General features: G+C 30.9%; 1 protein-coding gene across 1 annotated transcript in view; it reads right to left on the minus strand.

The window, feature by feature from the left end:
- CrzR (corazonin receptor) overlaps positions 1–11,835 on the minus strand; it is a 160,886-nt gene extending 149,051 nt beyond the window's left edge. Inside the window, exon 1 of the mRNA XM_074121718.1 lies at positions 11,562–11,835. The gene's annotated coding sequence lies outside the window, so the exon portion shown is untranslated. The remainder of the gene's footprint in view (positions 1–11,561) is intronic.
- Between the last annotated feature and the right edge of the window lie 2,491 nt (positions 11,836–14,326).

Below are 14,326 nucleotides of genomic sequence, written 5' to 3' on the forward strand. Positions count from 1 at the left end.
ACCACCCAAATTGCCAGTGAAGAAAATTCTATTTATTCCTGCATTTACTTGAAAATCTATCAGTAAAACTTCATTATTTACCTCTTCCGTCAACTTACAAGATGTCTTAACAGTCAATGACTCGTGATGCTCACTTGCCAAGTGATTTAGTCTTGTTTGAAGGTGTTATCACTGGGAAGCAACTTCTCGAATCATATCTACTTCATCATTGTGAGCATCTCGGCACATAGCGTTGATTTAAGCACAAGTATATAGCATTCTTTTTTATCAAATATATTTTCAAGAAACTATTTTGATAGGTTGCCAAGCCAGCTTATTGTTATTATTGCCATTATAAATCCAAATAGAATATTTAGTTATTTAGATAGAACATGTAGACGTTATATGGATATTAATAGAAATGATTTTTTTTTTTTTTTACGAATAAAAATCTTATTTTAGTGAAAACAAATTATACGCTGATGTTCAAGTTTGAATGCTAGTAACGATTTCAACTTGCTAATTGAAGTAATTGAGAGTTGATAGTTCAATTATAATTAAATATAATTTAACAAGACTTAGTAACCTTGTAGCTAACAGATTAAGACTAAGAATAAGGCGAAGCTACATATGTGCTTGAAATATTCCTTGGCCATTACTTTGTTTTACATGATAGTCTTATTGTGATAAAGAGGCATAAAATATTATTAAGTGATTTAGGCTAACAGGTTCAAATTTAATCCTTCGCAATGCCTAGAAAAGTACCAAGAACAAAAAAAAGAAGCCCTTTCTGTATAGTCACCTTGTTCTGAACACTGAATTTTTGGTTAAACATGTAATACTCCATTAATATACAGATGTTAGAATCGTAGAGTGTCATTGACACCACTCTTAGCTTTCACAGAAAGAAAAATATCATTTTTTGTGATGATTTGATTCGTCGATAAACACTTTTTAGTGAACCAATGAATGTATCTAAGAATAAAAATATACTAAATAGAAACAGTCTTGAAAGAAAAAATTAAATAAATACGTAGGCTAAGACGGTCAGTTTGTAAGGCAATAAATCAAAGGAAATAAAAAAAACAAGGAACTTCAAATTCTAATTCAAAGATTAAATATTCTCTTTTGGGAGTACATCAAAGCTAAAGTGTGTACATGTCTTTCTTATACAATTTTGAATGATTAAATTATTTTCAATCTCATTATGAAAGATTGAAACTCAGAACTCAGAATCCGATTATCCTTGTAGTAACATTGAATTGAAGATCAATAGCTTTTAGCTATTAGAAACAGAACAAATATCCAGTTTAAACTTATTCAAATGTTTGAAGATAATCCAAAATCTAATTTAAGATTGATGTCCGGAATGTGTCCATCAGTTTTTTGTCAGTTGGCTTTTTGGTATTGCAGCTGAAATTTAACATTTTAAGTGTTAAAGCAAATGAATGAAAGGTGTGAATGTAATCATTTTTGATTCGCGTTTTCCCAAATTCAACTTCAACAGATTCATTAAACCTTCTACGCTAACTATTATAATTTCTTTTTACTACTTTTGTATTTTCTTTCTCTTTCTCTCACCTCACTATTTTTCTATTCGTTTAATTTGATTTTAAGAGTGTTCTATTGACAGATTGTTTTAGACTTTACACTAAAATACAAACATATCAATTTTTTTGAACAACCAGATTTCATCGAAAATACAAATTTTGATGTCACCTACGCCCTTGAAAATGATGTGCCCACGAAAGAAAGCTCTAACCTTCTCTCCTTCACGAAACCAGGAAGTAGTTTAGCGAAGTAAATTGCTCAACTTGAAATACCATTTAAAGTATTGTTTTTTCCGGAAAAGTTAGTCAATCATAGTTAAAACAATTGGTGATAAGTAAAAAGTGACCGGATGTTATCCGAAATCTGGAGTAGGAAAAATTTCTTCTCATTATCAATCTTATCTCCTTTACTAAGAAAATTTTTTTGCCCAAAAGAAAAGTGGTAGTGAAAGAAAATCCATTCTGATCCATCAAATAAAAACACAATAATTAAAGTAAATATAATCAGAGTAATCCTTAATTAACCATAAATTATAGCGACATGCTTTAACCAACTCCATTTAGGCAAACATGCGCTAATCCATCATTGCCCCCATCAGTAAACCTGTAAATAACCAGGATTTTCTCAGTTTAAACAAGTAAATGTAATAACGAACAAAGTCAATTTTACAACAATAGAAAAACAAGATCATTGGCCAATACAAACAAGGAAACGAAATCAAACAAACTAACTAACTTTTCGTTTAAATTAATTGTGAATATTATTGATGGTCTCTATTTTACAAGTTCATTTGATAAAAACTTAAATTATCCGTTTCTAGAGATAAAAACAAAGAAAAGATAGCAAAATTATATATTTAAAAATGGTTATTGTTCTTCATTTAAAGACCATTAAATTAAAACTGAAATTATAATTTAACGTACTTCAATTAAATGCTGAAAAGAAATTCCCATAACGTACTTTTCCAGAAGCGTTTAAAAACAGTATTTAAGTAACTTTAAAAAAGTTATTTATTAATTAAAGTAATAAAATTTTAAAGTCAAACACTGCCGTACAGAACAGAAACTTTAAAAGTGGAAATCAATCATCAAGAACAATAATTTGAAATTCGATCGGAATGAAAGAAAAGAAACAAACCAGAACCGATCTAATTTCAAAATGGAAATAATTGTAGTTACAATTACAGTATTGTTCCTGATATTTCAGCATCTGTACAGAGTTCTCACGTTTCAGACAAGATTGTGAATCACTACACAAATGAACCTGAAGAAGCTCCTAGGAAGTGAAAATCTAATTGCCAGCAGCTGGATTTAAACCCGGGATCTCCGCGTCGGAAGCCAGTATACGCTAACCACCAAACCCTTCTCTTGATCCTGATAATATTATTATAAATATGTAGCTCCACCTATCAAAATAGTTTTGAAAACGAATCAATAAATAGTGATAGAATACGACACATGTTTTGTTTGAAAAAAGTTGCTCCGTCTTGGTTTCATTCTTAATTGTGTGACTGATTAGTTGTCATTGGGTAAATGATCAACTACTTATAAACTATTAAATAAGTGTTATTTAACAAAGAAAACATTGAAATAAAATGCCTTCTGCTATTTTCAAATTCTAAATGTTATTGTACAGTAAATTTGAACTATTTTCTACTTTTTTTTAGTTTCTGTTATCCTGTTTAGAGAAATTGTTATGGTCCTTTCAAATTTTCTGTATGGTTTGTTCTGGGAATGCATGTTTTAAGGGGCTGAAATAATGTAAAATTTCTCTCTTTCAGGTTTGTATATGTATGTGTATTTGTTATATAGGTAAACAAAATAACTCAGAAACGAAAAATCATTCTTCATATTTCGTTTATATATCACCATAAATATCTTCTTGAGTTAGAGATCAACCTCCTATCCTGGAGTAACATTTTACCCAATAGATTTTGTAGGGTTATTTAAGGCTTCTGATCTTAATATTCCTTCCCAAAAGACAGAAGCCTGCAACTAATTCTTCCTACAAATCAGTACAACTTCTTCTTGGAACTTTTTACGGTTTGGATACGTCAAGCAACATCATTCCCCTTTAGAAAAGCTGTCTGTTTCTTCCCTTCTTACAACTCCAGCTTGTAATTATAACTCTTCATGGAATTTTCAGTTATCCACAGAATTATGTGTTTGACTTACATTTGTAAAAATGATTGGGTATAATATTCAAATAATATTTTATTCACAATTGTACAGTGGATTTGTTTGTTTGATATAATCAAGTTGAGCAGAGAGTAAATCTTGCTTAAGTAATTCGTCAAGAATATGTATTTTCATCTTCTAGACTCTGAATATATGTAAAATTTCTCATGCAAACTGAATTCGTAAATATAATACGATTGCAAGTACGTAAAGTAATAAATAAGTTGGTTAAACAAGTTTGAACGTATTAAAATTCTTTTAAACAATATTGCAATTTTTTTGGTTTTTAGTGCCAACTAGTAAGACATAATGGAAAAGCTATCTACATACAGATAAAGGTAAATTATAAGGTAGATGCTTCACTATAAAGCATAAATTTAAGTTAAAAAAGTAAGAGGATTAATGTTACAAAGGAATTTGCTGACGATAAGAGAGTGTGTCATTCTGTCTACGTCCTCACAGACTAGCAGAAGAAATAAATGGTTAGCTCCCAAGAAACTCGTATTTTATGTGGGAAGAAAGGGGTCTTCTTTAGTAAGAAACTCTATTGCAATGTCACAAGAATATAGCCTAAGACATTTAAAAAAATATTTTGATAGAGAAAAGTTTTGATAAAGTTAAATAAAAAGAAATAATTTTTCTATGATTAATTAAGCATCAAATTGACAAGTATTGAGATGTGAAGCTTGTAGATATATTTCTCCTAAAGTTCCTACTATTTCTCTTGTGAAGAAAAGAAGATGAGTTTAAGAGGTATAGGATTCACAAGAACTATCAAGAGAAAAAAAGAATTGAAGAGAAAAAGCAATTCTCTTCACGTTTCTTTTTGTTTTTTCAAAGTTGTGTGCAATATAAAACAACCCCTATATGTATACCATTCTAGGAAGAGGCCTATTTGATGTTCTAGACATTTAAGAATTGACAGATCCGTGTCTATTTACCAACAGAAACCACTAAACGTATGTAAAAGCTTAATAGCAAATCATATATTTTCCTAATTTTTCTCAATTAGTTCTTCAGCTCAACCCAACTCATTTCGCTTGATATCATCGTTCAAAACCACGCCTTTGACAAATTCGTCCCTTCTTCGAGCTCTTTGACCAGTAATTTTATAATTATAAAGCCAGTTCCATTCTTAGATGTTTTCAGCTGATAATACCACATACCACTTCTCTTAGGAGATCTAAAGGTTAGTTTACAGTTGCAAAGATGTTCATAGAAAGGTAACTGCCCTGGAAAAAGTTCAAAAACATACAAAAACGAATAAATTAATTTCAATTATGAATCTTAGTTGATTCACTAATGCACTTATTTTAATGAATTTATGTTCTGTTAATAAAGAGCGGCCCAGAAAATAAAAGATTTCCTCTTTTTTTTTACCAGAGAATTAAAACGTTCAGTCAGTGCATGTAGAAAGAAAAGTATAAATAAATAACAGACTTTTTATAAACATTTAGAAAACTAAATTTAATCAAGATAAAAAATTGTTTTTACAATGTTTTTTTTAAAAATTAAACCGCAAAGTACATCCCCACCATGATTGTCGGTAAAAAACTCTTTTATCTCCTAAACGCTTTTCAATGTCTGAAGTAAATCTGATTCTTAAAATAGTTTCGATAAAAATAAGTTTAGAGTTATTATTTATTATAGGTTGTTTTCTTGATTGCTGGTTTAGAAAATTCTGCTAGAGCTGTTGTAGGCACTTCTAGAGATATTGACTTTTCAAAAATTATTATTAGACTCTTGTACTCTGCTCAAATAACGATTTCAGACTGATTTAATCGACAGTTACACGCGAGCTTTCCGAATACCGTATTTAGCTCCCAAGACCAAATACTTAAATTAAATTAATTCATTTAATTTATTTATTTCTTCTTATTGAAGTTAATATCTAAATATATTATATTTAATGTAACTAAAAAAAACAAAATAGAGTTAAGTTCAAGTCTGAACCATTATTCCGTAATGCAGTTTTTTGGCATTCAGTTTACTTTAGCACATAAAATCATAAATAAATATCTTTAGGCAAAAATATGATGACCCTCAAATATATTATTTAATGTGCATATCAGTATTCCTTCGGTAAGCGAAACCATTAAAAAATATAAATTTTAAAACCAATTTTCTTATTTCAAGGTCTTTCCGCCAATATTTTTAACAAAACATTACTTTCTAGTTTAAAATTTTTAGTTATCTTATCGTAGTTTTATTTGTAAACTGTATTAGGATTTTAACAGACAATTTTTCACCGATAGTGAAACCTATGAACCACATTTGCCCAAAAACAATAATATTAGAAATGTGTCGCCTGAAACTTAAAAAAAAAAAAAAAATTGCAACTATCTGTTACTTCAATTCTCTAGCTTCAAACTTATAAAGTGTTTCAATACTTTGTTGGATGTTTCACTATTCTCTCTTTTCATTATGAACATCATCTTTCTATAGCCTCAACCGAACATCCTATTACTTATACTTAAAGACAGGAAAACCAAATTAAAAAGAAAACGTTTCTCAGGATAGATTACATACAGTAAAATCTGAGTCCGGATTTACTGATTTTAGTAGAATCGTATGTAAAAATCTTTACTAGTTTTAAGAGTAATTTCTTATTTCCTTCCTTTAACATTCTAACTTCATGCCAGGGCTAGAACATACATAGTAGGTCGACTAGTTTTGGATGTAGAGGTTTAGAAAAAAAGGAAAAATGGATAATTCTTACTAGTTTTAACAGAAATTCCTTATTTCCTTCCTTTAACATTCTAATTTCATGCCAGCGCTAGAACATACAAAGTAGGTCGGCTAGTTTTGGATGTAGAGGTTTAGAAAAAAGGGAAAAATGGATAATTCTTACTAGTTTTAACAGAAATTCCTTATTTCCTTCCATTAACATTCTAATTTCATGCCAGGGCTAGAACATACATAGTAGGTCGACTAGTTTTGGATGTAGAGGTTTAGAAAAAAGGGAAAAATGGATAATTCTTACTAGTTTTAATAGAAATTCCTTATTTCCTTCCTTTAACATTCTAATTTCATGCCAGGGCTAGAACATACATAGTAGGTCGACTAGTTTTGGATGTAGAGGTTTAGAAAAAAGGGAAAAATGGATAATTCTTACTAGTTTTAACAGAAATTCCTTATTTTCTTCCTTTAACATTCTAATTTCATGCCAGGGCTAGAACATACAAAGTAGGTCGACTAGTTTTGGATATAGAGGTTTAGAAAAAAGGGAAAAATGGATAGTTCTTACTAGTTTTAACAGAAATTCCTTATTTCCTAACTTTAACATTCTAATTTCATGCTAGGGCTAGAACATACAAAGTAGGTCGTCTAGTTTTGGATGTAGAGGTTTAGAAAAAAGGGAAAAATGGATAATTCTTACTAGTTTTAACAGAAATTCCTTATTTCCTTCCTTTAACATTCTATTTTCATGCCAGGGCTAGATTATTCACATTAATGCGGCTAGTTTTGGATTGAGAGTTTCAGCAAATAAGGGAATAACTTTTCTAAATAAATTGAAAAGTTTAAAATTAACAGTAAAATTTGTCATCCTTGTCAGATTAATCTGTAACTAAAATAAAGATGAATTGTACACTACTATCATTGTTTACGTTTTAATTAATTAATTGCCTAAGTTCGATGTTAGTGTTGAAACCATAAATTCTCCCTTCAAAAGAGTACTTTTAAAACTTATAAATGCTTTTGTATTCGATTTGACCACTGGGCGCTGTGTAATAGTTCATTTTCTTTCGCTAATTGCTAATAAATTTATCGAATTCATTATAAATAGGTATAAATGACACAATTTTGAGACTGTTTACGGTTTTACTAATTATACACAATATAGTATTTTGTCCTTATCGTATTACACGATTAGTGCAGTTCTAGAGCCAGAATGGAATGTAATCTCGAACGGTTATGTCATGTTGCGAAGTCAGTTACAGTCCCTGAAATAAGTCGAGTAAAAACTGTGAAAGTTGTACAAATAGAGAGAGAAAAAGGTGCAGTTTGTGAAAACGTCTAGAATTCAACTAATAATTCCTTAAACGCTCAAGCAGTTGTTATTTTATTAGTTATAGCTCGATTAAACTCAACAGATAGTGCCCTGTTTCTGAAATATCTTGTTGACTAATTTTGACGGTATCACTTTCACCTTGTCACTTTATTTTGTATATACAATATTAAAATCTCCATAATAAAAGATCTTAGACCAGCCCAGTGTCTTTGCCGACTTACTCGTAAACTGAACTTTGGCTCCTTGTGGAGACAATAGAGATGAAAAGATCTCCCTTAAAGTGTCTCTTAATAGGGGTTTCAGCCCTGCGGAAACATGACAGGTGAGGAAATATATACACCGTGACAGATAGCTAGTACTTGGAAATAATACAAAAAATAACAAATGGATAAAAATAAAAGCTTGGATTTTGTGAAAAAGTAAGGTTTCTCTTAATAGATCTCCTCTTCACTGGGTAGGGTTTAACCCAGAACTTCCTGTACTTACTGTGTCTAGAGGAGGAGGAAACGGTACTCCTGTTTGTCAACATTGCAATCGCAGAAACAACCAGTGAGAAGAACATGTCTTAAAGAGAGAAGGCTTAGTGCACTAGACCTTTCTAAAAGATAATACTTTTAAGTCTATTATTTGGCTGCAGTGTCTGGTGAAATAAGATCGCCTAAGTTCTTATCTATCAATTTGATCCTATCACTTGATGCATTGAAATTAATAGCTAATTTTCTTAAGTCGTATATAATTTTGTGATGAAATACTATAACAATAAGAAATCAAGTGATCAATTTAAGTCAGCAGTTACTAAATTAAAATAAATAATCATATTTTGATTGTGCCATTTAATAATTTATCTAGACACAAAAATCACCCTTTTTATTAGTACCAAAAACTATCCTAGGTGCAGATGACTACAAACTCGACATCTAACAACCCAAACTAAACTAACTTATGCGACCACTGAAAATAGAATTACAAAAGCTGAGAACTAACCGAACGATGCTAATGTTCAAATAGAAATCTGTATCAGATCAAAAAGTCCAACGTCAGTTGGATGAAATCAGATATTATAAAAGCTTTACTGTTGGTCCCTTACCTCTCTGCCCCCTAACATAAAGAAATCTAACCTCCCATGTACTTTCTATCGCCGGTGTCCGAAACATACCTTTCCCACTAGGTCTCAACATCTTTTACCCTAAGGGAATCCTCTTCACAATAGGGTAGCTTCCAAAAAATAAATCACCTGGTCGTGACCTCATTTCACCCGTAATCCTTAAAAATCTACTGCAAAAAGCCAACCTCCTAACAAACATATAAAGTAATACTGAGAGCTACATATTTCTTTTCTTACAAAAGTCAACAATGAAGATTTAAGATGAAATTACTTTTAATTCTTAAATCTCTCCAAGTTATCTCTGGCAGCTTCCGCAGTCCCCATTTCACAATATATCTGAGCCATTGATTTGTCAACATAAAATTTCCATGCTTTTAACAGAATTTGACTCGACATTTGTTTTAGAAATGGAAACTTTCCTTCCTTATCCTCATCTCCTCATCCATCATACAAGCCGTATTTTCTTTTTCCTAACAATATATGATCCTTATTCCCCGAAGATCCTGTCATCGAAGCCTACAGCTCCATGTTACCTTTCTTAACGACTGAATCGCACCTTCATTCTCTTCTCCGGAGAATCTTTTGTCTTTCAGTAATTCTAAGAGAAAAATTCCTTGTTAACCATGTTCACTACTAGGGACTCTATTTAGAATTAAAAAAAAAAAAAAAAAAGCCTTGGAACCCACACACTAATTTCAAGAAGCTGGAACTCATTCGATCATACCAGTTTTATCATGAATACTTGACTGACATTACCATTTCACTCTTAAGAGAAGCGTAACATCTTGAAATATAAGGGCCAAATTTATTTAACAAAAAGATTTTCGGCCATTGCCGAATTTCCATTCTATAGTAATTTAAGGTCTGAAAAATTATGATTTAAAATGAAAAGGATCTAAATTTTTCTTTTTCTCATTTTTTACAGATTTTCTTCCAGATTGTTCTTTTTGACGATTATACTAATTTCTCCAATAGGTGTAGTATTTAATTTCAAACTTAATATGCAGAATAAAAGAAGCTGAAATAATCATTCTCTTCAAACAGTAAGAAGTTGCAAAAGACTTCTTGAATATTTGTGCTAATGAAGAAAATATCTACTTCACAATTTCTTATGGCTTTGATATGAAGCGGGACGACTAGGAGAAATCAGGTTTAAGAAAAAATAACATGTTTATCCTTTTTTTTTCGGATAACATGATATTTTGGCGGAAAGTAGCTCTGGGCTCCAAATCTCGTAACTTAAGAGACTTGTAGCGTACTCCCAATTGGGAAGAAGACTACTTCTGCATAGTCAAGGCTGAAAAGAACAAAAGGCGTGCGTCCATGTGTATTCAAATTGGCTGCCTGCGCTAAGGGTTTATTCTGAGGCATCGCTAAAGAGTAACTATGACTGGTGATAACGCTTTCAAAACTCTTTGGTTGGAACTTATCTGTAGGAATTATAGATAAGTTTGGTATCTTTCAAAAACTACTCTCCAAATCGCACATTAGTACGATTTCTCTGGAAATAAAACTAAATAAAATTTTTAAAAATACTTGTAGGGGATTGATAACTCTTTCTAGTTATGTATAATGAGTTCCCGAAGGAGAAAGCGAACTATCCACTTCTCCAGGGACCTTAGCGTCTCCGGATAACTCTGCTAAAGAACCAAACAACTCTTTTACTGGCACCACCGAAAACAAATACAGAAGTCCTGCTAGATTACTAGAACCGACTGACACACGTCTGCACACATGTCAGATACGTATATAATACTCATCGTAAACTTTTCATTTTTTAGCTATAAACAATCATCGCCCTAAATAGATTGCTAAGGTTGAAATGGAGCTTTGCATCTCTGCTGTTATCCCTCCTAAACATATGAATCTCCATCATTACCGAAAGGGAATTTCAAATTTATACTTCCTGAAATTGTTATTATTTTAAATTAGCGTTATTTCCTTTACATCTAAGTCCACTAATCATAGCAGAAAAATAAGGTCAACATATACATATGCGTATAAGTTACATTAAATAAGCTTAGAATAATTTTTTTCACGAAAAATTCACTTGATCTGAGTAATTCAACGCGTAATTCAGTAAGGGAGCATAAAAAATACTTAAAATACTTGCAGGCTGTAAATTCTTTATGAAAAGACAATTTTAACTCATTCTTAAAAATTAAGAATGATTTTAATGAAATTTTCTATTTGATTCGTTTTTGGGTAAATGCTTTTGATAAATTAATTAAAACTAGATCTTTAGTGGCAACAGTAAAAAGTTGTACTTTTTCATTTCCCTTCTACTGCTCTTCTTTTTTAATAATGTATTGATATTTTTAATTACCTAAATTACTAGGCAGTGTTAAATAAATAAAATTACTGGATACTAGAATAAGTTTAATCGTCATTGAAAGTTTATGTCTTTGAAATGAGGAACAATTAGATGATAAAGATTCTGTATTCGCTGATCACTGATTGTGGTGGAACTTCCTCAAACTGCCTATGATTATGTTTTCAAAATTTAATAAAAATCAAAACATAAAATTCAGTGTATGTAAAAATGTTTAGGCACTATTCTGCGAGAGTAAAATTGGTGTAATTGTATTCATTCGTTTACATTTTAGGGACATCCTTTTTTAAAAAGGATAAAAAAGGATGACGAACATCTATAGTTAATTTTAAGTAAACTAGATAAAAATAAATAAAAAAATCTTAAAAAAATTTCTGTAACAAAATAATTAAAAAAAAAAAATACCTTTTAATAAATTCTTCGTAAAATGTTTGATTGCTTGGTGCCAAATTATTTCACTAGAACGTGGGCTAGTGTTGTTAACAAATAATATTTTTAAAAAAAGAAACTGAAATTGAATAAATACTTGATATTTTAAATTTTGGCGCGACTAAATATGTACCACGTTTGGTATCATTTACGGTCACCTAACAACCCGAACGAAGATCACTACAAACTGAGTTCTCCCAGCCGTATTACAAACCCAAAGGGGCCGACCTGTCCTGTCAGAGGGAATCCACGTATCCCCACTCTTGTACCCCTTATTCGCAATTAGGCCGGGATGTACCCCACTTTACAAGGTATGCACAAAAACTATAAATGGATTAATATTGGTCAAAAAAAAAAATCAGGAAAGCCTTCAAATTAAAAATCCTTCAAAACATTTTGTTTTCATTGCAAAAAGCTCACAATAATTTTGTATTGAATTAGAATACTAATGCCTTTTTTGAGTAATGCAAAATATTTATTGTAGATATTACATGTTTTATTTTTTTTGTTTTTACTTCTTCTAATAACTAACTGGTAGACGAGGAAGTCTTGAGAGTCAAATTTTCGGTGCGCTGTTTCAATAAAAATTCACATTTTAAGGTCCCCTGAGTTCGAATTCGTATTTTATTGGGTTTTTTGGAAGTATGGGTTTGAATTATTTGTCATCACGTCCAGAGTCCCTCATTAACCAAGAAGTTCTTTGGTATATGTTGCGTTATTTATTTAATTTATAAGGAACCCTTACACTCTATTTAAGCAATAAGAAATGCAGACAACAGACACAAAATTCATAGACTGTAACTAGGCAATAAACAACTCTTTTCGCCGAGCGTTCCATCATTCTAAAAATCTAAACCTTACAATCAAGAAAATGAAGTTGAATTTTTCTTTTCCTAATTCAGTCAAAAGAGCAACTTGCTGTTGAATTAAACGAGTGGCCAATATTTGGAGAGATTGTTTAAGAATACCATGTTCATCCCATTGTCGGTGAGATTTCTTTACTGATCTATCTAGTCGTCTAATCATCCTACTCATTCCACTGCATAAATTCCATAGTTATTCACTATGTTTATTTTATCTGGTTATTGGCTTGCTACCTGGTTATTTTCGGTTGAGATGGTATTTATGTTCAGCTATGGCTTTCTCCATTTTAAATTCTTTGACTGCACATACTAATGTGTACGGATTAGTCGAGACCATACTTTTAGACATTTGTAACCGGCATAAGAGATATATATCAATTTTAAGTAGTAAAGTATAGATAGACTTATAATTTGAAATCACTAAAGTTGATTTCTTGAAACTTTTAAATAACGAAAATTAGTGGCCACAGTAGCCGAGCGGTTAGAGGCGAGACCCACAAAGCTACTATGTAATTATGGTATTGGATTAATTTCCCGGTCTTGACCTTGGAATTTATTTAGTAATTAATATGAGAAATTTAAAGTGTTTTGCTCTCCACCTCCGTGCATGAATTGGATGTGAAGTACACCTGAAAAAATAGGTATATAGGTAAGTAGGGAAAAAATAGGTATAACACGTAAAAATACGTATTCTCACATAAAATAGGTATTATATCAAGAATATTCCGAGTTAGAAAATCATCCTATAAAAATTTGTTTGTACGAGAAGTGAATAAAAAGAAAATGTCGAATTACCGCTAGATTATTTAATTTGTGTGGAATTTCTTTGTGTATTCGCTCTTTTATTATAACCAACATGGTTATGGAAGTTTTTATTTATAGTTTTCTTTTTCATTTATGTAACCTTTTATATTTTTTAAACGATGTACTATGGTATCTGTCTATCTACTTAGAACTACATTTTTCAATCCAGCGGAAATTCTAAAAGTTATTTTTCGGGGCCCTGGCATCTTTACAAAAATCGTATTAGAACTATCCGCAAGTTTTCGTTTTTGATTGTTGCTACTCACAAAAATCATTGTAATACATTTTTTTAAAGGCAGAGGGAAACAAATATTTCTGGTACAATTCAAATTAGCAATACCTTCTCTTTAGAGTGGTAAGCAAATGTAAGAAACTTTCATGATCAGAATGAATACTAAAGTAAATGGAAAATAAGTGATTTCTAAGCATACTCCCACACTGTGGCGTAGCGCGCTTATTTTGTCTGCGCAGGTTCTTGCAGGTTCTGAATGAGGATTCACTTTTTATTACTCCTAAGTATCGGCTTTATCAGCGCTATGGTAGTGAAATGCAGATCATTAGAAAATTTGGAAAGATATCAAATTTTCCATGTAAGCCTTAAAGAAGAATCACTTATTTTATTTATTTTTTATTTATATTTTATTTATTAAAGAATTTCTATCTCAGTATTTGCTAAATTTTCGCTTTCACTTAAAGCTAAGATCTCTACATATAAAATAATTCAGTAATTTCTACTTTACACTTTTACACCCAACTACATATATTTCAGGATATTCAAAATTATTAAAGAAATATAGACAAAGAAAGCAGTGATGCGCCAGTTCTAAACTGACAGATGATCTGCTATAGAGTTACAGAGTATGAGAGAAGATTTAAATTTTATAAAGTTTTTCAATTTGACGATTAAAGCGCATTTCACATCACCTACTAATATCGGAGGAGGCCAAAAGGCTAGCGTTAACACTCAGTATCATGTCGCCTTAAACGCATGTGGTATGTATGTTATTATGTAATGTATGTCTGATTTTTATTTATTTATTTTTTAACTCTTTACAAAGATATAAGACAGGAGTA

This window comes from Rhodnius prolixus, unplaced genomic scaffold (assembly GCF_049639745.1).
Source record: "Rhodnius prolixus isolate KJV_2025 unplaced genomic scaffold, Rpr scaffold_8, whole genome shotgun sequence".
In the NCBI taxonomy this organism is placed as follows: Eukaryota; Metazoa; Arthropoda; class Insecta; order Hemiptera; family Reduviidae; genus Rhodnius; species Rhodnius prolixus.